Source organism: Malaya genurostris, chromosome 2 (assembly GCF_030247185.1).
Source record: "Malaya genurostris strain Urasoe2022 chromosome 2, Malgen_1.1, whole genome shotgun sequence".
Taxonomy (NCBI): domain Eukaryota; kingdom Metazoa; phylum Arthropoda; class Insecta; order Diptera; family Culicidae; genus Malaya; species Malaya genurostris.
The window spans coordinates 210,393,806-210,418,507 of record NC_080571.1 but is presented as its reverse complement, the minus strand read 5'-3'; the positions used below and the strand labels follow the sequence as shown (position 1 = coordinate 210,418,507).

At 38.5% G+C, this 24,702-nt stretch overlaps 1 protein-coding gene across 16 annotated transcripts in view; it reads right to left on the bottom strand.

Annotated features, from left to right (window-relative positions):
* Positions 1-24,702, bottom strand: part of LOC131427345 (insulin receptor substrate 1) — a 632,725-nt gene that overhangs the window by 508,547 nt on the left and 99,476 nt on the right. The window lies entirely within an intron of this gene.

The following is a 24,702-nucleotide window of genomic DNA, read 5'->3' as shown; positions in this document are numbered from 1 at the left end:
ATGGAAGTTTTATTTATGTGATAAGTGATATAAAAATATTATTTTAGCTCAGGTTCAACATAGGGGCTAAGTAACTTCTAACTTGTACAGAGTCATTTCAAAAAAAAATTCCGAAAGTACCATTCCCGTAACTTGAGTTGAAATCATGATATAATGTATTTTCTGGAAAGGGTGTCCTGAAATCAGGTTTTGTAAGAAAACTTATATATTATTAATTTCAATGAGTTTAATGAAATAGAGCCATTCATCAAATTTTTTTCACACAATTCTAACTTATCTATCAACAAAAGGCGCAGAAAGGTGCAGATGAGACCACTTACATATAAAACTACTTCAAAAGAGAGTTTCATACCGTGGTTAAATTACTCGTCTGCGATCGTCTGCAAGCGAGATATGTTCCCATTTGCAATGATAAGATTTATTGTATATCGGAGGTTTTGTAACCGTTACAAACGTTTTTTGAAAGCGAGATACGCAGCCACGACTTTGAAAAAAGTCATTTTCTGGTAAGTTTTTCTATAAACAAGGTCTGTGGATACATGTTCTTTTGACTGCACTAGGTGGATTAGAAAAGGTTTCCAACACAGCGATCCAAAGAAATATTTTCGAAAAAAAGTTTCGCATAGATACAACTAAGTACATGAAGAACTCAAAAAAAAAAAACTGCTGATTGGCGTAAACCATGCTTTTCAGATAACCCCACAAAAAAAGCCCGGGGGGGTTAAATCAGGTGATCTGGGTGACCAGTCAATGTCGCCGCGATATTTTTTCCGATATGCACGTTCGGTTTACACAATGGAACGACTGTTTTCGATGTAAAGTGTCACTATTTCAGCGCGTTGTTTCGGTGTAAAGCGAGCCATGGCAGAAATTGTACTGAAGTGACGTTTCCAAAACATATCTGATGCAATCGCTCGGTTGGTAAATGTGAAAGTTATTCAGCGTTTACATACCGACATAAAAGTTGGAGCACCCTGTATTAAAAAGTAAAGGTCTTAAGATCCCATGAAACTTTTTAATTTTTCAATCAGATCCGACTTCCGGTTCAGGAGATACAGGATGATTAGTGTAAACATGTCAATTTCACATAAATAAACCGGTTTCTGATCTTTGAAGGTATCCAAAAATGTTGATTTGAGTTTCAAAAATTTCGAATCAAATGAAATGGTTTGATTCAGTGGTTAATTTAGTTGAATTCGATTGCACCGATATCCGAATTTCGGTTCCGAAAGTATCAACCAATTTTAATAACCAAAAATTCAAATTAAAAGACTTATGCAATCTACAGGGTGCAATTACAGGGTGATGATTCTTTTAAATTTAAACCGTCCCAGAATATGACGAAACCAAAATATCTTTAGAATTAGGCTCAAAACTATTCCATATATATTTGTCATGGTAATTCATGGCCATACGAACCGGTTGGGGTTATGGTGATCCCTGAAAACCGGAAGTACCGTCAATAAAGTCCAAAAACTTTTAAGTGAAACTCGCTTCGACATCTCACAAAATGCTTAATCAATTGTCAAACGATTAGAGTGAAAGATTTAATTTTATGGTTTTATATATTTTCTTTTTTCGATCCGACTTGCAGTTCCGAAATTACACAGTAAATTTCAAACTGTCACGCAAGTCATTAAAATAGTTTTATGAAAACTAAAAGAACCGAAGAATAATCATGCAAAAAATACCTGCGGATTGATGAACAAAAAACGGTATCATCTCATTACTAGGTGGATTAGGCACGTTTTTGCAACATTGCTTTAAACAAAACGATTTGGAAATTTAAACATTTATCACCCTACGAATCAGGAACTGGAGGTCAGAACTGAATAAAATTCGGATGATTTGTTTGCGATCATAACTCCCAGCAATACTTACGAATTTAAATTTCAACATTTATCACCTTATGATTCCGGAACCAGAAGTCGGATCTGGATAGCATGCAGAACGTATCTGGAACACTACACGCCCTTTCATTTGAATCTACGTTTGTGGAAATCGGTCTGGCCAAATAGGAAAAATTGAAGTGACTACCATTTTCAAGTCCGGTATAGACCTTTATTTCCGGTATAGCTAAAGTAAAATTTTTTGATCATCTGTTAGCAAGCGCTACAAATTAGAGAAGTTTATTAGCAAATTTCTGCTTATTATAGGGTCCCTGTTGAAAGAACATACTTCATGTATTGAATTTTTTACACTAACCATCATGGAAATCCGGAACCGGAAGTCGAATCAAAATAAACTTCTGAAATTTTGTATAAGGGTCTCAAGAGGACCTTCGCCTGTAAACGGGGTTTTTCGTTAATTCATCACTAACGTGGTAAATATTTCATTAAGGACTGCTATAGTGTTAATTTTATATAAAATTTCGAGTTGTTCCTGAGATATGGTTGATCGAACTGGGAGATATAATTTACGCAGAGGTAAACGGTTGGAATTGTAGAGCATCAGTTGCTGATTTAGGGTACAAACAGTAATATATGCTTTTGGTTTGTTTTTGATTTCTTTATGTAACGTTCCTAGGTTCCGATTCCCAACCGGTTTTTCGTGGAAACCATTCTTGAACAACCAGCGGTCTCCGAGTAACAACGATTGAAAGCGAAAAAAAGCGCTTGCAAAGAAACATCCATTCTTTTTAAAAATCAGTCATATTAAGACGAATCAGTCTCTTCATTCGTGCAAAACAAATGGATTGCCATACTGAAGATGTAAGAATGTGAATCAATCAAAGCAGTATAAAATAGTTCAACTTTTTACCGCTGCCAATCAACGTACTCGTCAAAAACGACTAGACTAAAGTGAGTTCAAAATATGTTTGTATTTCATGTTTTTATGTAAGTTTTACTACCTACCTTCTAACAATAATAAAAAAATAATTTTACAGTTTCCCTTGAAAAAGGTCTCCAAAAGCGACCGAAACGTCGGACAATTCAAGAAATAAATCGTGTGTCCAGTGATTTCTGACTGAGAAAGCCGTCAATTTTTTAAGAGGTGTGTGCAAAGCGATTCGGATTTTGTCACATTTCCTGTTGATAAACTCGAAAATTGCTCTTTCCTTGTTTACTCAACAGAAAGAAGAACCGCATAAACGCATAAAATTAATTAACAGTGACTCAAAAAAGATTATAACGTCAGGTAACGTGACCATTTTCCGTTAAAAAAAACATCACATGAATCATGAGTTAATGCTATTTGTTTATCGCGGAAGCGAAGGTAAAACAATTGAGCTCGCGAAAGGAAGGATAAAAATATAACTACAACACGCATAATATATAGCAAAATCTAATATGACTAGACCTTTGGATTGTGGTTTATATTTCGGTTTAAACTAGTTAAACCAGAAGATTCCAGAATTACTTGAATCAGCACCGAATAAACCCAATCGCATAGTGGCACATTTTTGCATGTGTGACACCCGCTTTGTATCTTGGACACAATCGCCACTCGGAAATTTGGCAAAACACATCCGTTGAAGCTGTGGAACCGCAGCTTCACAACGATAACGAGCCAAAGAAAAATAACACAAAAAAACCGGGAAAAACACAAACCATTAGACCACTGATAAGCCCAGTAAGTCAGTTCGTGCACTCGTGACCGGGCGTGCCAAAACACACCTACAACCTTAACCGGCTTAAGCACAATATGTATAGGAATAGCCGACGCAGCAGCAGAAGCAAGGAAAAAACGCGTGAATTTAGCCAAAAATGTCAATGAACGGCGGCAAGGTTACCGCTGCTTGATAAACAAATTAATAGTCATTCTAAAAACAAAGTAGGAAAAAATCGACCACAGCCTTGAAGACTGCGGCCGGCAATCAAGTGAGCAAGTGAGTGCAAACAGGCAAAACGAAATGAAACAGCCGAGTCAAGTCAAGTCAAGTCAACGCATCTTGCGGCACCAATACATCGAACATTCGATTGGACGAGGAAGCTCCGCCGTCGAGGTGCTCGCGAAATGCTTTGCTTTGTTTTGGTTGCGTTGCGTTTGGTTGAACAGCGAGAGCGAAACAGAGAGAGAGAGAGAAAGAGTAAGAACGAATGAGAGAAAGAGCGAACGCAATTGATCACGATGACAAAGATCCAGCAAATAATGAGCCAAATATTGGTCGGTAAATTGAGTTCCAGTGAAATACTGGCTGCGGGTTTTGAATGTTGGTAAAGTGATGAAGTAGGATCACAATGTTGGTAGCCCAAGATGACTTTTATGTTTCGTTATGATAATTATTATCTGTGCATTTTCTTTTTATTCAGAGATAAAAGAATTATGTATTCTTGAATTACAATATATTATCGTTATAGAGATAAGTTTCTAAAGGTCATTAGATTGATCTACTTTACTACAATTATATTCCAAATACTATTCTAAATCTGACAATTTAATAAATGATGTTCATTTATCGGAAAACTGCAAATCAAAATTTGCAACACACGGAAAGAAATCTTTTTAAAATCATGAAACATAATCATCATATAGATACAGATATAAATACTAAGAGCAAATTCAGCAGCTAGAAGTTCTATATGGAAGATCTATAATAGAACAGAAACTGGAACAAACGTATCCCCAGCAAGCCGTTCTAGTTTTATTTATTCGGCCAGTTCTTCTGTCAAATTTAAAACTGATCTACGATGCCGTTCTATTTTTTGTATATTTGAAACACCAGTAAACAGTGAAACAGTAAAACACTACTGGGGCTGCCAGTTTTTCTTGTTATAAAATCCAGATTTAAATTTTGTAACTGGCATCAATTATGCATCTAGAACTTAAACACTACTGAATATGCCCTAAACTACTCAAACAGTTTACTTGAGTCAGAGAAATATTTAGAAACAAAGAAACTATTGCATTGTTAATTAATTCACCGACTGAGAGAATGAACATCACAATGAGATCATAACCGAGCTAAGCATAGCATACCTAATAACTTTAGTATAAATACACTTGAATGTCAGACACTTGTTGTCAGAATAAAATTTCGGGGACTAGCAAAATCCGAAGAATAAGTTCGACTATCAGTTGTAAACAAAATTTAATCACACCCTTTTGTCAATTTGAATGTACATAAAAGAAATAAAACAGAACAACTTCCCCAACGAATTTTAGAACAAAATGACGGATGTTTAATCGGCAAATAACACGGTTAAAGTCGCTAATAAAAGAAACAAAAAAAAAACGGATGTTTAGTGTCAGACACATAACTGTAAGACATCAAATACGAATTAAACTGACACGCTTCCAACACACTTTTGAATACCGAAAGTCGCTTTTAATCCTTTGAAGCGTATAGTAAGCTGCAAATAATACAACCAGTCCCACCGTTGCACTATGGTCCGAAACGGGAAATTAGCGTGACAAAAATATTTTCACTATTAAATATTAGTTTTTTTGTAGTTGGTGTCTTCACAAAAGTTGTTTGTAATCAAATTGCGCTCCTTTGATGGAAAAAGTTACTAGCGTGGCCCTCATTTAGATTGTAATCTGAAATCTAATTTTCTTAATTCAACTCAAAAATAAGTTAAAAAAATAACACCCTTCCAATTTTCTCTTAAATTTTTACTTATGACTTTTTAGGAACCGCATAGGATACATTTTTATCGATCTGGCATATAATGAATATTGATATTTGAAGCTTGACTAGTTTTTGATGAAAAAGCAATCATAACTTTTCACTGGTAGCTCATATGAAAAAGCTTGGTTAAGCCAAATTATGCGCAAGGATTAGTTCAACAACTCTTCTAAAGACAACTTTTCGATAGAACGTTTCACAAAAAAATTGATTTTTTGGGAGCCACCCTACTTTTACTAAGGAAAATTAATGTAACTCGATCGAATGAAGAGCTACAGAGGTGTTTTTTTCAACAAAGTTCCTCAAAATATAATTTTCTACAACTTTATTGTACAACGAAATCGTTTTTGAGTTCAATTTAAAGAGTTAGATTTCAGATTTCAATCTAAATAAGGACCACCCTAGTAACTTTTTCCATCAAAAGGAGCGTCATTTGATTATAAACAACTTTTGTGAAGACACCAACTACAAAAAACTTAAATTTAATAGTGAAAATATTTTTGTCACGCTAATTTCCCGTTTCGGACCACTGTGCGTTGGTGTCTTGGCCGATGCTAACGGAATGAAATAGTTTTCATTCAATACTTGCGTCATTGCACGTTTACCGTCAATAAGGCGGGGCTGGTGAAATTTCATGGTTATTGTTACGTATTGGCCCTACAGACTCTGCAAATCTTTCCAGGTCAGTATTCGAGCATACGACATCTGGTTTATGGAAGCCAGGAGATTAAATAGAACCATTGACTCGCACATAGATCGCAAAGTATGACATTCACTAAAAGTCTCTTCGTTGAAAAACATAAAATTCTCATTCAAATATAACATTTGCTTGCTCTGTGATCGAAAAAAATGCTGAAGAAAAGTGAAAGTCTTATTAAATTCCGTATCAGAACTCAACGAGAAGCACATTTTAAACGACAGATGAAAAAAGCATCTTCCTAATCCACCCAGTGGTGCGATAATGCTTTTCTCTTGTCTTTGACACAGTATTATTTGAATAGTTCTTGCCTTTCTCTATAGAAAGGTATTAAAATCTCTATAGAAAAATATTAGAAATGAGGATATAAATGACGTAACCGACAAAACGCGTTGTTTTTTATACCGCGCAGGTTTCTCGAAGATGGTTGAACCGATTTTAACAAGCTTAGGCTCTTTTAAACGCTACTATTAGGCCATTCATCAATTTCGAAGATCAAATTATTGCGACTTCTGGTTCCGGAGATATAATGATAAAAATGACGCAACCGACAAAACGCGTTGTTTTTTTTACCGCGCAAGTCTCTCGAAGATAGCTGAACCGATTTTAACAAGTCTAGGCCCGTTTGTAGGCTATTATTAGGCCATCGATCTAGTTCGAACATCAAATGGCTGTGACTTTTGGTTCCGGAGATATGATGGTATAATTGACGTAACCAACAAAACGCGTTGTTTTTTTAACGCGCAAGTTTATTGGAGATGGCTGAACCGATTTTAACAAGCCGAGGCTCATTTGAAAGATATTGTTAGGCCATTGATCATGTTCGAAGATCAAATGGCTGTGACTACTGGTTCCGGAGATACGATGATATTAGTGACGTAACCTACAAAACGCAATTCTTTATATCATCTATTTTTTTCAATTTTTAATCACAAAACGCGTTGTTTTTTTACCGCGTAAGTTTTTCGGAGATGGCTGAACCGATTTTACCAAGCCTAGGCCCATTTGAAAGCTATTGTTAGGCCATTGATCAAGTTCGAAGATCAAATTAGTGCGACTTCTGTTTCCGGAGATATGATTGTATAAGTGACGTAACCGACAAAACACGTTGTTTTTTGCCTCTCTTATAAATTTCGTAAAGCACTAGTGGTCAAAAGTTTAAGCACTTCAAAAAAGTCTCCATGCTGAATTTGAGCTAAATCGGACATGGGTAAGGAGTGAAGTGAAATTTTCGATATCAACAATTTCAATCTCGACGTTTCATGCAATTCTAAGACTTTTGGCATAAAAGTTTTTTTTTTTTTCGACTTCAGAAATGGCATGGCTCATCCTGAATTTTCAATTAAACTTTGCTTTTCACCTAACAGTTATCGCTACGGTAAAAATCACAGTACTGAACTAAACCGAACTTAGATTATTATCTGAATTTCAGCACTTGAATGCATTGAATGTTAAATGTAGATTACAATCAAAAATATTGAATCAATTATTCAACTAATAAAATTTCAGTTTGAGCCACAACAACAAAAAAAGGCTTTGCACTGATTTCAGCCAATCCGGTATGCCTCTGAGAAGTCTTCTTTCGTGCTGTTCATTGGTGCGTTCCAGCACGCTCTTTGCAGTGGCGACGGCGACGGCGGTGGCGCCGCCGCGGGCTGCTTCATCAAACACTCGTTCGTACGATTTATTCCTCCTGTTGCTCATCGGGCATGACATTTAATGAGTTTGAATTTTTGAATTTCATTATTGCAGTTGCGCGAGGTTAACTTCAGTTGCTGATAATTTTTTTTTTCTCTTACATTTGTAGGTTTCATTGGACGCAGTTTGGAAGGAATGTCGATGAGTTGAATGAATCATTAGGCATCGACTTGGCATAAATGTCAAGAAACACGTTTTGTCAATTTTGAACTAGGTTCGTTGCTAGCCGAATACAAAGTTGTGCTTTTAATAGATTACCAGGTGTTGGTTGGATTTGCAATGATTAGGGCAAATCAAGTCTTCCTCGAAACAGCACGGGCTTGATGATGCTACATAAAAACAATCATCCATTTAATCCAGAGGCCAATTTATTCAATCAAAGTTAATCAAAAAGGACAAATGAACTCCAATGTAAAGCAGGTGTGTATGATACAATTGAACAATACTGAAAGTACACTAAACATACAGTTTTTTAGTAAGATACAGTTGGTAAATTTAACTGAATACAGTCATCTGCATAATGTCAATAACATGAAAATGTTATTTACAAATCCCCAGTTTACGTCGATGTTTTTGCCATGGAAGTACCCTGTACATGGTTCCTTCGAGGACTCACGAGGACTATGTTTAAATAAACATATCGCAATAAGCCAAACTTAGCATCAAATTTGTTTTTGTTGGAACACGATCGGTTTCCATGAACCGGTTGTAGAACTCAACGCTGCCAACCATACTAATTTATCGGCATTTATACCGATTTTTGTACACTATACATATACCATAAAATAAGAATATGTTCTCTTAAAATACCGACAATTTAATTTTCATACAGAAAAATACCGATTTTCAATTTTTGTGCTTGATGGCATAATGTTGTACCAGGTGACCCGCTCACAATAAATTTTTCATCCTAGATGTTGTTCAGATTGATTATTCCAACAAATACAAATTTTGAAAAAAAAACAAAATAGTTGTCAGCTCAGGTAGAACTATCAAATTCATGGTACTACATTCGGACAGTGAAAGTCGAATCAAGATGGAATTTAGGAAGGGTGTTCTGACAAAAGTTAGAGTAGATTACGGAAACTGAAATGTCGTAATGTCCCGGAAAACTTAATCTCATGTAGATCGATAATTTTCTCCGGAAACTGTCCAAAACGATTAATATTATTCACCACACCCCGGGGGCCACTCTCGTCGATGTCCGACATGCGGGCCACCCGCCGAGTTTTCGTGACTTGGCGGACCCAGCAGGATGCGGCCTTCAACCCTCTTGACCCTCGCCGGGAGGCATAATTTTACTTAGTGTTAAGCCCTTAGTATTAAGCAATATATCTGTCGGATTTTTAAAATCTGTTGATATAAAATGATGACGAGGTTTTATGCCTGCTGGAGAGAGATTGTAAATTTCAGCTCTATTGGACTTTTCCCTGCTCCCAAATAAATAAATAAATCTCATATTTAGAACAACGCATTAATTCGCTTCTCTGCGTTAAATCGAGACAGATTACTCTCTTGACTAAAGTTTTCAGACTTGCTCCGGTCTAACTCCAACGAAATTGCATTCGGCGCAACGATTTTCGGTGAAATGACCCGCTCCCACTTGGGATTCATTTTGTTTTGAACGCCTAACACAAATTTTTCTTAGGTGCCATTTTTGTGCAATTACCGTTTTTCCAGTTACGACGCATTTTAGCAAAACATGATGCTTTGGACATTAATGCAGAAATATCTCGAGTACAACCACATCTTAGAGTAAAATCATTAGAAGCAAATTTGTTGAATTTAATTTTTAGAACCATATTCTAGTGTTCCAATGATTATTTTCCTTAAAACAAATTGTAATATAGCAAATGCCTTCAAATTGTTTTATTTGTAAGTTTTGAAAATGCACTAATCAGATTAACGCCAAAATGTGGTTTTCATAGTCACTAGGAAATAAATATATTATAAAATTATTTAAAGAAGCCCGATTTACCAAAAAATAATAGGGATAATTTTTATTTAAGGCATGCAAAAAAGACATTCGCCCTTTTTGAGTATTAGTCTTGAAATTTGAATGAATGTTTGGCCATTAGGGTGGGACGAGATTTTATGGGAAAAAGATGAAAAGGGTTTTTTTTCTTGTTCCACTCAACTTTTCGTGTTCCCTCTGGGTGTTATAAGAACCGTGCAAAATTTTAGCTCGATCAGTGAAACTATATTTTCGCACCTAAGGTATAAAGTTTGTTTGAAATTTAGTATGGGGAAACTGATTTTTTACAAAACAAAATCGACACTCTAAAAATCAATGCAAGTGTTATTTTTGTTGAAAATTAAACAAGAAAGTAGTATGTGTCGGTTTTTCTTTAATAACCTTTTCTGCATATGTCGGATAGTTTTGCGATCTACGAAGGTTTTATTTCTCGTTTAATTTCCAACATAAATAACACATGCATTGATTTTTAAAGTGTATAGTTTGAACTCCAGTCGATTTTGTTGTAAAAAGTCAGATTCCCCATACTAAGTTCCATACAAACTTTAAACCTCGAAAATATAGTTTCACCGATCGAGCTAAAATTTTGCATAGTTGGTGAAGTTGAAATCTAAATTTTCTTCCACCCTATTGGCCATACTTAAGACGTGTGTAGTGTTTCATTCAGATCCAGATTTTATCATCATGTCTTCTGTTAAAGGGGTCAACTAGTGTGATGGTCATTTATCATAAGCTTGATAATTGAGGATAATTTTTTCGTAAAACCTATAGAACAGAAGAATTTTTATATTGATTTCGGAGGTTCTGTTTATCTGAAGCTAAAGCACCATACACCATTTTAATCATTATATTTGAGATTCTGTTCGGAACTAGAATAAAGATAATAAATTGAAACTAGATAGCTTTCGTCCTAACCGAAGACCACATAAGAAAGGACTTCTTTAAGTGCATATGCAAGGCTCATACAGCTTGGCGCATTCATCCACGTACACTAGGTTATGGTTCAGAGAACAAGCACAGGAACATGGTGTACTATTTCAAGCACAATTCAAACCTTTCGATACGGAACTGGGCCAAGAAGATAAAGTCGCCCCGTGGTTCATCCAGCAGATAACTTGGTGTGGCTGGTGATCTGTGGTTAATCGTACATAACGACCGACACGATCAACGGTCAAATGTATAAAATAGAATGCATCCAGAAGCACTAGCTGCCCTTCCTTCAGTTCCACGAAGATGATACTCAATTTTGGTCGGATTTGGCATCGTGTCTTCACGCTAAACCGATGATGAAGTGATACGAAGCCAACGATGTTTTTGTACTGAAGGAGGCAAATACACCAAACTCGCAAAAACTTCGCTCAATAGAAATTGCGAGTGGCGCGGACATAGCTGAAGGACGAATAAAACTGACATGATTCTTTCACACTTTCGAATATAGTAAATCACTCGTATTAGTTGATTGAGTGAAAATCATATTCTACCATACAATTAAATAATACGGAACAAAAAAATTACAACTAACAATGTTACAGTAGTTTGTTGTGGATTTACATACCGAGTAGAGGAAAACTTCGCATACGCCTTTGGAAATATTTGAATGGTTCAAAAACGAACCGGTTTGCGCAATTTTGCCGATGTTCACAAGTGTTGAGTACTTTTTGCCATCGATTATCTATCTACACCAGAACCAAAATTCTGGAGCAGAGTTCAGGAACTGAATTCAAGAAACAAAGACGATATAAGTCCAATTCCAAATTCTTGTTTGGAACTCAGATACAGAACTCAGTTCATGAATTTAGTTCTACACGAAAGTGAACTGTGATGAAAATTCCACAGAAATTCGTCAGGTTTATTTGTAGAAATGTTGTTTTTTTTTGTCTATAATTTTTTTAGCAGTGAGAATGTGACGAAAAAAAGTATCAGTCCGAATTTTGGCAGTAACGCAGCTACTTACAATTGCTGATCGAGTATTTGTATTTATCCTTTGTTGACACTTACCTGTAAAGAAAAGAAAAAACTATGCGTTAGTGAAATTACTTGAAACGTTCATGATATCTCCGGTAAACCTTCAACTTAATGCCTAACCAGGCCTATACACAGGATTTCGTTTCGGGAGGGGCCCTCAGATATAAAAAAACATTAATGATACTGAGGCTTGCTTATGTAGGGGAGAGTGTTCGGTTACCGGCACCCTTTTCTTTTAAGCTTATAAGTTCTGAATAAGTGTACATTATGCGGACATATATACATCAATGGAGAGCTGAAGTCCCTAGCTAACAACTGAATAAGAAACAAAGTTGATTCATTCGATTGAAAAAAAATTATTATCAATTTAGTAAAATGATAAAGGGTGTAGCCGCGGTTGCATATAAAAACTGCCTCCAAACAGAAAAAAAAATATATACGCTGTTTGGAAGGTTTTATATTGGAGATGATTTTCCCAAAATTTAAACCCTTTAACTTCCAGATTGGTGGAGTTAGGGTGGTTTCTCTGATTTTCATTTTATTTAATTTTTTCAAAAACCTCTCTGGCGAAAAAATTGAAAAAAAATCAGGAATATTTTAGGAATTATTAGAAACCTCTCTGATTTTTTTCAGAATTTTCTCAAAATGTATTTCATGTGGAAAAAAATGTTCAAATGTTTTTGAGTACGTTACGCTGCAATTTTTTCTGATTTTTAAAAAATGTGAGCGGGTATAATATCAGACTTTGAAAAAATAAATCATTCGGAGAACCATGCGTCCCCACAAAATTGTCATCATCCGATGGAGACGCATGGTATTTAGTTCTAGAATCATATACCACATGCCCTTAGAACTAAATACCATGTGTTTCCATATACAACTTGAGTTCTGGGCTTGAGTATTGACGTAATAAATAATGATAAAAGAATTTTATTCCGTAACGTAATAAATAATGATAAAGAAATTTTATTATTGTGCCAGCGGACGGTTGTAATTCGTTTCTAACTCGTCTCTTGCGGGAGACTCACATCGATGACTTGAGGTTTTGGAATAGATAATAGTTTGAGGAGGCCAATCAGGTGAACAAGGTGGATGGGTAAGTAATTGGAATTGTGCTTCATGGTTGGTAAACGACTGGGCAATGCGCAATTCAGGCCCCAATGCGGTTCATAGCCTCTTGTCCAGTAACTCCTATCCATACCTCCCCGCGGTGCCGGCTGGGGTGCGAGTAATCATAGGAAAGATCGGGTAACCAACCCCGGTGGGACGTTGATCGTATGCTGACAGGGAAGGGGGGGGGCTTGCTTTCTCTTTACAGAGAGCAAGCCTACCCGAGCGTCTGTTCTCCATGTTGGGGCGGCTCGAAACAGCGTCTGTTCTCCATGTAAGGGGCGGTTGATTACCGTCCTTGTGTCAGTGTTGGGCTCTAAACAGTGCTGACACGATAGCCCTCCGGAGATACCGGAGGTTGGTGTAGGCCTAACAATAAATACGACTCGGAATAATCGGCAAAGACCAACGCGACGAAATAAGGACTACGATTGGAAGCTTGGCACATGGAACTGCTAATCGCTTGGCTTCCCAGGATACGACCGAATGCTGCATGATGAGATTCAAATCCGCGGCTTCGATGTCGTAGCTTTGCAGGAACTTTGTTGGACGGGACAGAAGGTGTGGAAAAGTGGACATCGAGCGACTATCTTCTGCCAGAGCTGTGGGACAACCAGCGTTCTAGGAACGGGATTTGTAGTGTTGGGCAAGATGCGCCAGCGCGTGATTGGGTGGCAGCCAATCAGTGATAGGATGTGCGTATTGAAGATCAAGGGCAGTTTCTTCAATTACAGCATCATCAACGTGCACTGCCCACATAAGACAAGACCCGATGACGAGAAGGAAGCATTTTACGCGCAGCTGGAATGAACCTACGACAGCTGTCCACGGCGGGATGTAAAACTTGCCATCGGCGACATGAATGCTCAGGTACGCCGGGAGGCAATGTACAGGCCTGTGATCGTGCTGGAGAGCCTGCACGAGGTAACAAACACCAACGGCCAACGATGAGTGGACTGTGCAGCCTCCCGAGGAATGGTAGTCCGAAGCACCTTCTACTCCCGCAAAGATATCCACAAAGCTACCTGGAGATCACCTGATCAACATACGGAAAATCAAATCGATCACGTTCTCATCGACGGGCGATTTTTCTCCGATGTCATCAATGCCCGCCCCTACCGCAGTGCCAACATTAAGTCTGACCATTACCTTGTTGCAGTTTGTATGCGCTCAAAACTATCGACGGTGCACAACACTCGTCGCACAGGACCGCCGGGACTCAATCTCGAGCAGCTACGTAGCATTCGTACTGCGGAGGAATACGCGCAACAACTGGAGTTAGTGCTACCAACGGAAGAGCAGCTTGGCGCGGCGACTCTTGAAGACGGCTGGAGGAATATAAGGTCCGCCGTGAGTAGCACTGCTGCAACCGTTCTAGGTACTAGGTTATCGAATCGAGGAAATGACTGGTTTGACGACGAATGTCAGCAGTTAGTCTAGAGCGAACGAGGAACGATACAGACAGGCACGGAACAGACAGAACACGGTTTTCCGGAGGAAAAAGCGCCACCAGGAATACCAAGATCGCAAAGCGATGGAACAGCTGTACCGCGCAAATGATACACGGAAATTCTACGAGAAGGTGAACCGCTTTCTCGCCACAGGCCGAAATGTGCACAGATACCACTGGTAACCTTCTCACGAACGAACGTGAGGTGATCGACAGGTGGAAGCAGTACTATGACGAGCATCTGAATGGCGAAGCACAGGATTCAGAGAACGACACAGGAATCAATCTGGGTGCACGCTCAGCCGACGACAGATCCCCAGCACCTGATCTGACGGAGATACGTGAGGAGATCGGCAAGCTGAGGAACAACAAAGCCGCGGGCAAAGACCAGTTACCAGGCGAGCTGCTCAAACATGGAGGAGAGTCACTGGCTAGAGCGATGCACTGGATGATTTCTAAGATTTGGGAGGAGGAAATTCTGCCGCAGGAATGTATAGATGGAGTGGTATGTCCCGTCTACAAAAAGGGCGATAAGTTAGATTGTTGCGATTACCGCGCAATCACATTGCTCAACGCCGCCTACAAGGTACTCTTCCAAATCGTTGGCCGTCGTCTACCACCAATAGCTAAGGAATTCGTAGGGCCGTACCAAGCGGGATTTACTGGAGCCCGCGCCACTACGGATCACATATTCGCGATTAGACAAGTACTCCAGAAGTGTCGTGAATACAACGTACCCACGCATCACCTATTCATTGACTTCAAAACGGCATACGACACAATCGATCGAGAACAGCTATGGCAGATCATCCACGAATACGGTTTCCCGCATAAACTGACGCGATTGGTCAAAGCAACGATGGATAGAGTGATGTGCTACGTCCGAGTATCTGGGACGCTCTCGAATCCCTTCGAATCTCGGAGAGGGCTACGGCAAGATGATGGACTCTCTTGTATCTTGTTCAATATTGCCTTGGAAGGTGTGATTCGAAGAGCGAGGATCGACACGAGTGGCACGATCTTCCGAAAGTCCGTACAACTTTTTGGCTTCGCTGACGATATTGATATTGCGACACGTAACCTTGAGAAGATGACGGAAACCTACATCGGACTGAAAGTTGAAGCTAGACGTATCGGACTGGCCATGAATGCGTCGAAAACAAAATAGAGGCTTTAGAGAAGAAACACTACGCCTTCCACCACGAATATTGATAGACGGTGACGATATCGAGGTGGTTGATGAGTTTGTGTATTTGGGCTCACTGGTGACCGCCGATAATGACACCTCACGCACCCTCAGTGTTTTCGAAAGAAAGGTACTGAGGACCATCTATGGCGGAGTGCAGATGGACGACGGAACGTGGAGACGGTGTATGAATCACGAATCGCAACAGCTGCTAGGAGAACCACGTACCATCGTACGGACAGCTAAAATCGGACGTCTACGATGGGCTGGGCATGTCATAAGGATGTCGGACGACAGCCATGTGAAAATGGTTCTTGAATCTAATCCGACTGGTACAACAAGAAGAGGAGCGCAGCGAGCAAGGTGGATCGATCAAGTGGAGGGTGATCTCAGAAGCGTTCGTGCCTTGAATGGCTGGCGACGAGCAGCCATGGACCGAGTTATGTGGAGACGTATTCTTGATACAGCAAAGAACACCCCAGGCCTATATCTGTCAGGCAAGGTAAGTAAACCATGTAAGGCCCTTTCACAGCGATTTCGGGTTTTAATCGCTCGATTCATGCATGCTAGTCAATTGCAAGCATTGAGGTAGTCCTCCAAAAGTACACCATGACAATCCCAGAAATCCGGAATCATTATCTTTCCGACCCAATGTGCCTTCCTTCCAGGTTGTTGGGTAATCATTTTGTTCTCTGGCGTATAATAATGGATCCAGCCAAACATGTACTCGAAGTGCATTTGCGTTCGTATTTTTTGTCCTAAATAAGTATGTGCGGGATCCAGCGGCAGGACAACTTTCTCATCAGCAGAATCTTGCCCAACTATGGTAAGCTCGTGCACTTTCTCTTGGCGGTCTTTCAGTGCAAATTAGTGTGTTTTTATTATTGTCGTTTATTTGCCCCGGATTAAACCTTAATTTTATTTAGCTTTGACGCAGTTCGCTTCATATCAAACATGTTTTTTTTCTGTTTCTGTCTCATCTATGCAATGCTAGTGCAGCGCATCCCCTCGAAAGATTATAGGTAACATCCCAAAGGCGACGATGAAGAATATGTTCAACAAGCGAATTGCTTCGGAAAAAAACTCTAAACCGATTTCAATTTTTTTTTGTCTATGGTTTTTTACTCTTTCTCTGAAACACCGTCCTAACTCATCATATCTCGCTGATGACCCTTGTTCCTGGAACGGCACAATTTTTTTTGTTGCACTACATTCTCGGATATTGTGAGGGACGGAGAGGGTGCTAGACACTGGAGAAAACCCCCCGCCCAAAATTTACCTGCTCTCAGCTGTCGGATTTTTACCCTTTCGGTTGTAGCTTTCGGACGCTACGAAATCAAACATAAAGCATATCGTTCGACAATTAAAGGAAAATAATTTTTATCGAGTGGAACGTTGAAACTAACAGCAGTGGCGCGCACGTGTAACAGTAGGAAATCAAGTGCACACTGAATTTTCCCATTATCCCGAAAGGTTGTCGACACCCTTCGCTGGAGCAGGCGTTCAAACAATCAAAAATTTGAACAAAACAAAACAACAAAAAAAAGAATAACAATTTCACAAGCCACGAGGTGTTGACTAATTGGGCAATGAACAGCGTGGTTGGCAAATGGACATTTTTGACGGAAGGTTGTTGATTTTGATCATGTTGCGATAATAATTTAATTGCCCCAAGTCGGTAATTGGCGATGGAACGTTCCCAGCGAAATAAATTTACCAAAAACAACAACAACAAACAGTAGTTAAGTTTATCGTTCAACATAAAATCAGTGGCGTTTGACATATCGCCTTGATGAATTCAAATGGTGATCATAACTCCAGCTTCAACGGTCGTTTCTCCGATCGCTGGCCTTGACAAAACGGAACCCACGGTTCAGAATTGGATCTGTCTCATCCACGAAGGATCGGTTTTTCGGAGAAATTCCAATCACACAGCCAATTTCGCGATATCTTCCACGAACACCCGAGAAAAAAAAACTTTTGTACGACGGCCTGAATTTCGATTTTTTTTTATGCCACTTTGAAATTTTACCCAAAAACTCATGGTCGTGCTTATTTTTTTTCTCCCGTTGCATTCAAAGATAGATAAATCAAACAATTTTTGCAAACCGTGCGAGATTAGACAACCAATAAAGAGAGAGAGAGAGATATATATATAGAACTAGAGAGAGAAAAAAGAAGGTAGGCGGGCATTGCACGAGTCAGGTTTTTAAAAAAAAACAAGTCTTCCGTAGAAGTAAACAAACCACCGCTGCATTCCTACCTTTCACCAACTACTCCGCGAGTCACACAGACGCATTCAAACAAAAATACACATTATGCATGTGTGGGAAGAATAGCCGCCGTCTGCAGGCGCGATGCGAGGAATTTGCGTACCTATTTTTAAAAATATAGTCACAGGAAAATGACCGGTGTAAACTTATAATAGTTCTGCTTCAGGTTTTGCTGTTATTGTTGGACGGATGTTAGCCTTTGTTTGAAACCTGACAGCCACCACCAGTCAAAACAAGGGTACGAGAGAGAGAGAGAGATAGAGAAGGTGTGTTGATTTTTTTGTGCGAGCTACGAATTCGAATTTATCAATTTCTTTTCGCACCAGACAGACGAAGAGAACGGGTAAAAACGGGGTAAAGGCTATCGTTCGCCTAACGGCCAACACGCGGCGGAACTCATCATCGCCGATATTTCACACACACACACATGGTCACACGCTCACACCGCTGGGCAGTGGCGGACTGATCATCCGACGGGGTTGGGGGGCAAGCAGGTGCGGTTACCGCAACGTGTGAGTATTTCATGCCGAAACATCGTCGTCCGCTTGAAAGCTTCAAGGTGGGACAGAGATTCGACAAGAGCGAGAAGCTCGACTTCGGTAGGGGTTTCTCGGTAGATTAGATAATTCTAATCAACCGACTTAAAATGAAAGTAGAGACGAAATATTTTGGCTGAGAATTAATTCACATAGATAAAACCGAAGCTTCTAAGCTAATTAAGGTAGGCACTGAGCATTAGTATTTCGCAGCTATTTCACACGATATTTTGATACCAATGCATTCCTTTTCTTGAAAGGGGAAAGTATTATTAAGGGCCTTTACTAACAGAAGAGTCTCTTCCTTTATTTTAAGAATTTATGATTTTTCGAAACAAAAGTTATAAAGTTTTAAGTCAGTTTCAACGATAACCTCTTCATTCGTGAGAAATTTCTTACCAGCGAGCAATTTTTTAAGGTCTACGAACAACCAGTAGTCGCTGGGAGACAAATCTGGCGAATACGGTGGATGTGAGAGCAATTCGAAGTTCAATTCATATAGTTTGGCCATTGTTTTGATTAACTTGTGATACGGCGTGTTGTTTTTCTTTGCCAAACGCTCCAATAACGCTATATAATATTAACTGCTAATGGTACTTCCTTTCTCAAGATAGTCGATAAATATTATACCACGCACATCCCAAAATACAAAGGCCATAACCTTTCCAGCCGATTGTTGTGCTTTCGGGCGCTTCGGACGAGGTTCACCAGTTGCTGTCCACTCAGATTACGGTCGTTTTGAGTGAAATGATGAATCCATGTTTCATCCATTGTCACATATCGACGCAGAAATTCCGGTTTGCTACGTTTAAACATGGCCCAACACTGCTCAGAACCATCAACACGTGCTCGTTGTAGGTCAACAGTGAGCAAACGCGGCAACCACTTTGAACAGAGCTTACTCATAGTCAAATGCTCATGCAATACAACGCCAACACGTTCTTCTGATATTTTTACGATGGCAGTTAACTCACGCAACTACACTCTTTTCGACCATTCAAAATGATCTTGTGAATTTTTTATGTTTTCTGTTGTTCATCAACCAACGTTTTATTGTTGTTTCTGATGAAGCGGAGTCTCCATAACACTTTTCAAGTCATTGCTTCTCTTGAACGGTATTTTACCCATCAAGACGCAGTGTAAAATTAAAACACGAAACTGGTTTTGATCCATTGTTCTGAAAAAAAATTTTAAGTGACGGTTTAATTTAAGTAACGGTGTTCAATATTGAACACACTTTACCCTATAATTCCGGAGCCGGGAGTCGGATCCGGATGAAATTCAGGAATTCCGTATGAGACCGAAAGACCTTTCATTTGAATCTAAGTTTGTGGAAATCGGTCAAACCATCGCTGATAAAAGTGAGTGAGATCCATTTTGGTATATATAACCACTATTTCCGGTACTTCCGGAACCGGATACCGGGAACCAGGATAGCTGGAATCGGTTTGTTTAGTTGCCTACTGATAATGACTATCGATTTGTGTAGTTTTGAGACCAGTGTAGAATTTTTTTACGATTTTTGTTTCGCCGGTTTAAGTGACGGTGTACAATATTGAACACACTTTACCCTATAATTACGGAACTGGGAGTCGGATCCGGATGAAATTCAGGAATTCCGTATGGGACCACGAGACCTTTCATTTGAATCTAAGTTTGTCAAAATCGGTTCAGCCATTTCCGAGAAAACCTAGTGAGAACTAGCGCCATCTATGTATTAGGTCTGGGACTTTTCAGCCCATGTGTTATATTGTCGTAGGATCTTTCTGCTTTGTAAGTTTGGCAGTTGTCGTGTGCTACAAAATATGAATAAACTGAAAATATCATTAGGCAGATTTTAATGTAAGAATATGCGTCTACTAAATAAGCATTTTATTCTAGTAAAACGTCTAATAATCAATTGCTATTTAGTACCTGGCTTATAGCAGAGGCAATGCTTCTATCCATGGTTTGAACAAGCAAAAAAAAACTATTCCATATCTTTGACATCTATTACATATCTTTGATATCTATTATTACGAGATGACTGAACCGATTTTCAAATGAAAGCTGATTAGGTCCCATACTAAGTTCCTGAATTTCATTTAGATCTGATTTCGGGTTCCAGAGTTATGGAGTAAAATGTGAAAAAAATTAAATTTTATGTTTTCTAACTTTTCTCATAGATGGCGCGACCGATTTTCATCCGGAAATATAGGGTAAAATGTGTTAAAAATTTTATATCATTCCTGAAAAGGGCGAAAACCCGTAAAAAAAATGCCAAATCGACCTCAAATCTTTCCCAATTGATAGTTTTTATCAGTAGACGGTTTTTGACTGATTTCAGTTATTCTTTTTAAAATCGAAGATTATTCTTTTTAAAATCGAATTATTATTTTGAAGAATACCACAGGACTATATATGATAGTATGATTGATATGAGAAAGGCATCATTACACCACTAGGTGAATTAAAACAGGTTTTATCATTAAACTGACTTTCCAAATGAAACAATGAAAAAAGCGAAAAATAATTAAATACAAATATAATAAACATATTTGAAAGAAACTTTCACGAATTTCGAATAAACCAATAATCTTAATATAATTGTATGAAAATGAGAAAAAAACTTTTTTCATGATTATTTCATACAATTTATCAAAACAATTGAATTTTTCTATGTTCTGAACTTTTCAAAAATCGTAAATAAAATTTCGTAATACAATAAAACACCGTAAAAAAATTCCTGGGGTCAGAAAATATGTTTAAACTTTTGACGAAAAGTATGGCTAATGGCATGTTGTTGCCTTTCTCATATTGAAAAGTTATGCAATCACTGACTTTTGAGCCGAGGCACGAAGGGCCGAATGCCACATACCATTCGACTCGGTTCGTCGAGTACGCAAAATGTCTGTATGTTGTTTGTGTATGTATGTATGTAACATTTTTTTTCACTCACTTTTCTCGGAGATGGCTGAGCCGATTTTCACAAACTTAGATTCGAATAAAAGGTCTTGTAGCGCCATACAAAGTTCCTGGTTTTTATTAGAATCCCACTTCCGGTCCCGGAATCACAGGGTGATTTGTGCAAAAAAAAATGAAAATAAGTGCACTTACTTTTCCCAGAGACGGCTGAACCGATTCTTACAAAATTAGATTTAAATGAAAGGTATAATTATCTCATACAAAGTTTCTGAATTTAATTACGATCCATATTCCGGTTCCAGACTTACAGGGTGATTAAAATTCCTATTTCAAATTACTTCCGCAATTTTTTCAGAGATGGCGTAACCGATTTCAACAAATTTAACTTCAAATGAAAAGTCTTATGCTCCCATACAAAGCTTCCAAATTTCATCCGACTTCCGGTTCCGAATTTATAGAGTAAAGTGTGTTAAAAATTCAAAACCATCATTAAGAGCGGTGTAACGAAAAGCGTAAAAAAAAATCTTAGTTGGCCTCGGAACTACTCCATTAGGTAGCCATTACCAGTAGACATCCAAATAAACCGATTCCGGCTATCTAGGCTCCCGGTTTCTGATTCCGGAAGCATCGGAAATAGTGGTTATATATTCCACAATGGATCTCACTCACTTAACTTGACCGATTTTCACAAACTCCGGTTTAAATTAATAATTTTGTGGATCCGACATCCGATTCTTGCATGACAGGGTGAAGATTGCTAAAAATTTTTACACTGTCACTAAAAGCGGCAAAGAGAAAAACGTTAAAAAAATTCTTTCTACCTTTCTCATATAGAAAGGCTATGCATTCACTGTGAAAACCGACTTTTGAACCGAGGCCCGGAGGGCCGATTGTCATATACCATTCGACTCAGCTCGGTGAACTGAACAAATGTCTGCGTGTGTGTGTGTGTGTATATATGTAACAAAAATATGCACTCACTCATATATAAAATCTATGAAATATAAAATAAAAATATTGGTAATGACTGAGACTCAAACCGAGAATTACTGGGTCGCAAAGATCGTCCGTGGATCGCCTGAGCTACAGAAACACATATCTGCGTGGTAGGTAAATGGTGCATATACTCATACAGTCGCAGTAGCTGACCGTTTGAAAGCGGCGATTGAAAATTACGTAAGAAGTATGTAAAATTTAATCAATCCTGACGAGAAATACAGATGATAAACATAAAAATGCGCTTTTTCAACGCTAAATTTATTGCTGCATAGAAAATTGGAAACAAACTTAATTTTGATATGTGAACAAATACTCTTAAATTGATGTTACCTTCAATGGAAAATTATAGCTCATATAGATTTCCGTCGTCACTGTTTACGTTAGTATAGACATTCCATTACATTTATTTTCAAATATTTGTACAGTGTATACACCCAAACCTCCATTTACGAACTAAAGTAGAGGTTTATGAATCAAATCAGTTCGTAGAAAAAAATCATTATTTGGAACTAACTTTGTAGAAAACGTTTACGTTATTTGGGATTTAGTTATAAAAAATTTTGTTGTTGCTACGATTATTGTAAAACCTAATCATACGGATATTTTCCAAACGTATGTGAACAACCGGTGCCGGAAAATGATATTTGAAGTCGTTTCAAAATCCAATATGGCGACATCCGGTTTATTGATATTTTATAAAAATCCTTACAATATGAGTATTTTCGGAAAGTATTTAATGAGTAGAACAAGAACTGCGTTTGAGGTCGTTCCGAAACCCAAGATGAAGACATCTCAATCTTCATAATGTCAATATTTTAGCGAGAGCCGATGGTTTAAGGTCCAATAAAGAGTGATCCGTGCGAAATTTGTTCGTCACTCGACGGCCCGTCCATGAGCGTCGAAATCGTCACACAATTTTCTGTTTATTTCGCGAATTCATCTATTGTTCTCAAGATAAATTTTCACAATTTCAAAGCATTGTTCTGGTGTAAATCTATCCATGAGAAATGTTCAAATTTTTCTGACAAAAACACCAGAAGTGACTTTGGTAGTTGGACGATACCCTTCAGAATTGAATGTATACAACATTATTAGTTTGGTTCGATTGAAGTAAATACACCTCCTGCAGATCGAGATGCACTTGCTTCTTGCGTGAAAATTTACATTACTTGAAGTCAACAGGAAAGGATATTTGAATAACTTTGAAATTTGAAAAACATGTAACTTTGAACATTCACATAAAAACCGCATAAAAAAAACTTGTGTAATAAACTTCATTTCAGTCGTTCCGGTCGTAAGCGAAGAAAAGTGCCGTCATAAATGATTCGAGGAGATACGACCATAGGTCGCCAATCACATCAGTCTAGGTTTACTCGTTTTGCCCAATCGATTTTAAGCTTCGGTTTAGTTAATATGAACAAACGATAGCGTTGCAATAAGGAGTGTATCGAAAATAAGCTATCCACATACATTTGAGTTGTACGCATGTATTTGTGATGGTTTTTTTTATGCTCAGATCACAGCATGCTATGCGATTGGCTGTCAGCTTTCGTTTGTTCACTTGTTTGTGCGGTTGAAATTCTGCGTTTTCAAAATGTCGCGTTTTGGAAAGGAAGTGAAAATTAAGGTTCTGGAAACATGGCTAAGTGAAAAGAATATTACTATTCGAAAATTGGCAAAGCGGTTTGGAATTTATTATGCCAGTGGTAAAACCAACATACATAAGTTTGGGGAACACTATTCTTTGGATGAGCCCACCAGGAAGAGGCAGAAAACCCGGTTCTTCCAACCCAAAACTGGACCAGAAAGTGGTATCTCTAATCACGAAGAACAAATCAATGTCAATACGTGATTTGGCCAAAACGACAGGAACGAGCGTCGGAATGATCCAACGTATCAAGAGGCGAAATCACCTGCAGACCTACAAGAAGCAGAAATTCTCGAAACAAAGTGTGGAATAGAAGAAGCGAACGAGGGCCCGAAAATTGTATTCGCGTCTTTTGCAGTGTCCGACTGCATGCGTTTTGATGGACGATAAAACTTATGTAAAGGAGGACTCAAAAACCCTTCCTGGTCCACAATACTTTACTGTCGTCGTTCAGGAGGATGTGAGCGATCCGGACAGGTCGATTCAAGTGGAGAAATTCGGTCGAAAGGTACTGGTATGGCAAGCAATATGTTCCTGTGGTTTGAAGTCAACCATTTTTTACACTACCGGAACAATAAAAAAAAGAAATCTATCGACCTGAGTGTCTCCAGAAGAGACAGCTGCCTTTATATGAGAAGCATAGTACACCTCCACTGTTTTGGCCGGATTTAGCGTCGCCTCACTATGCCAAA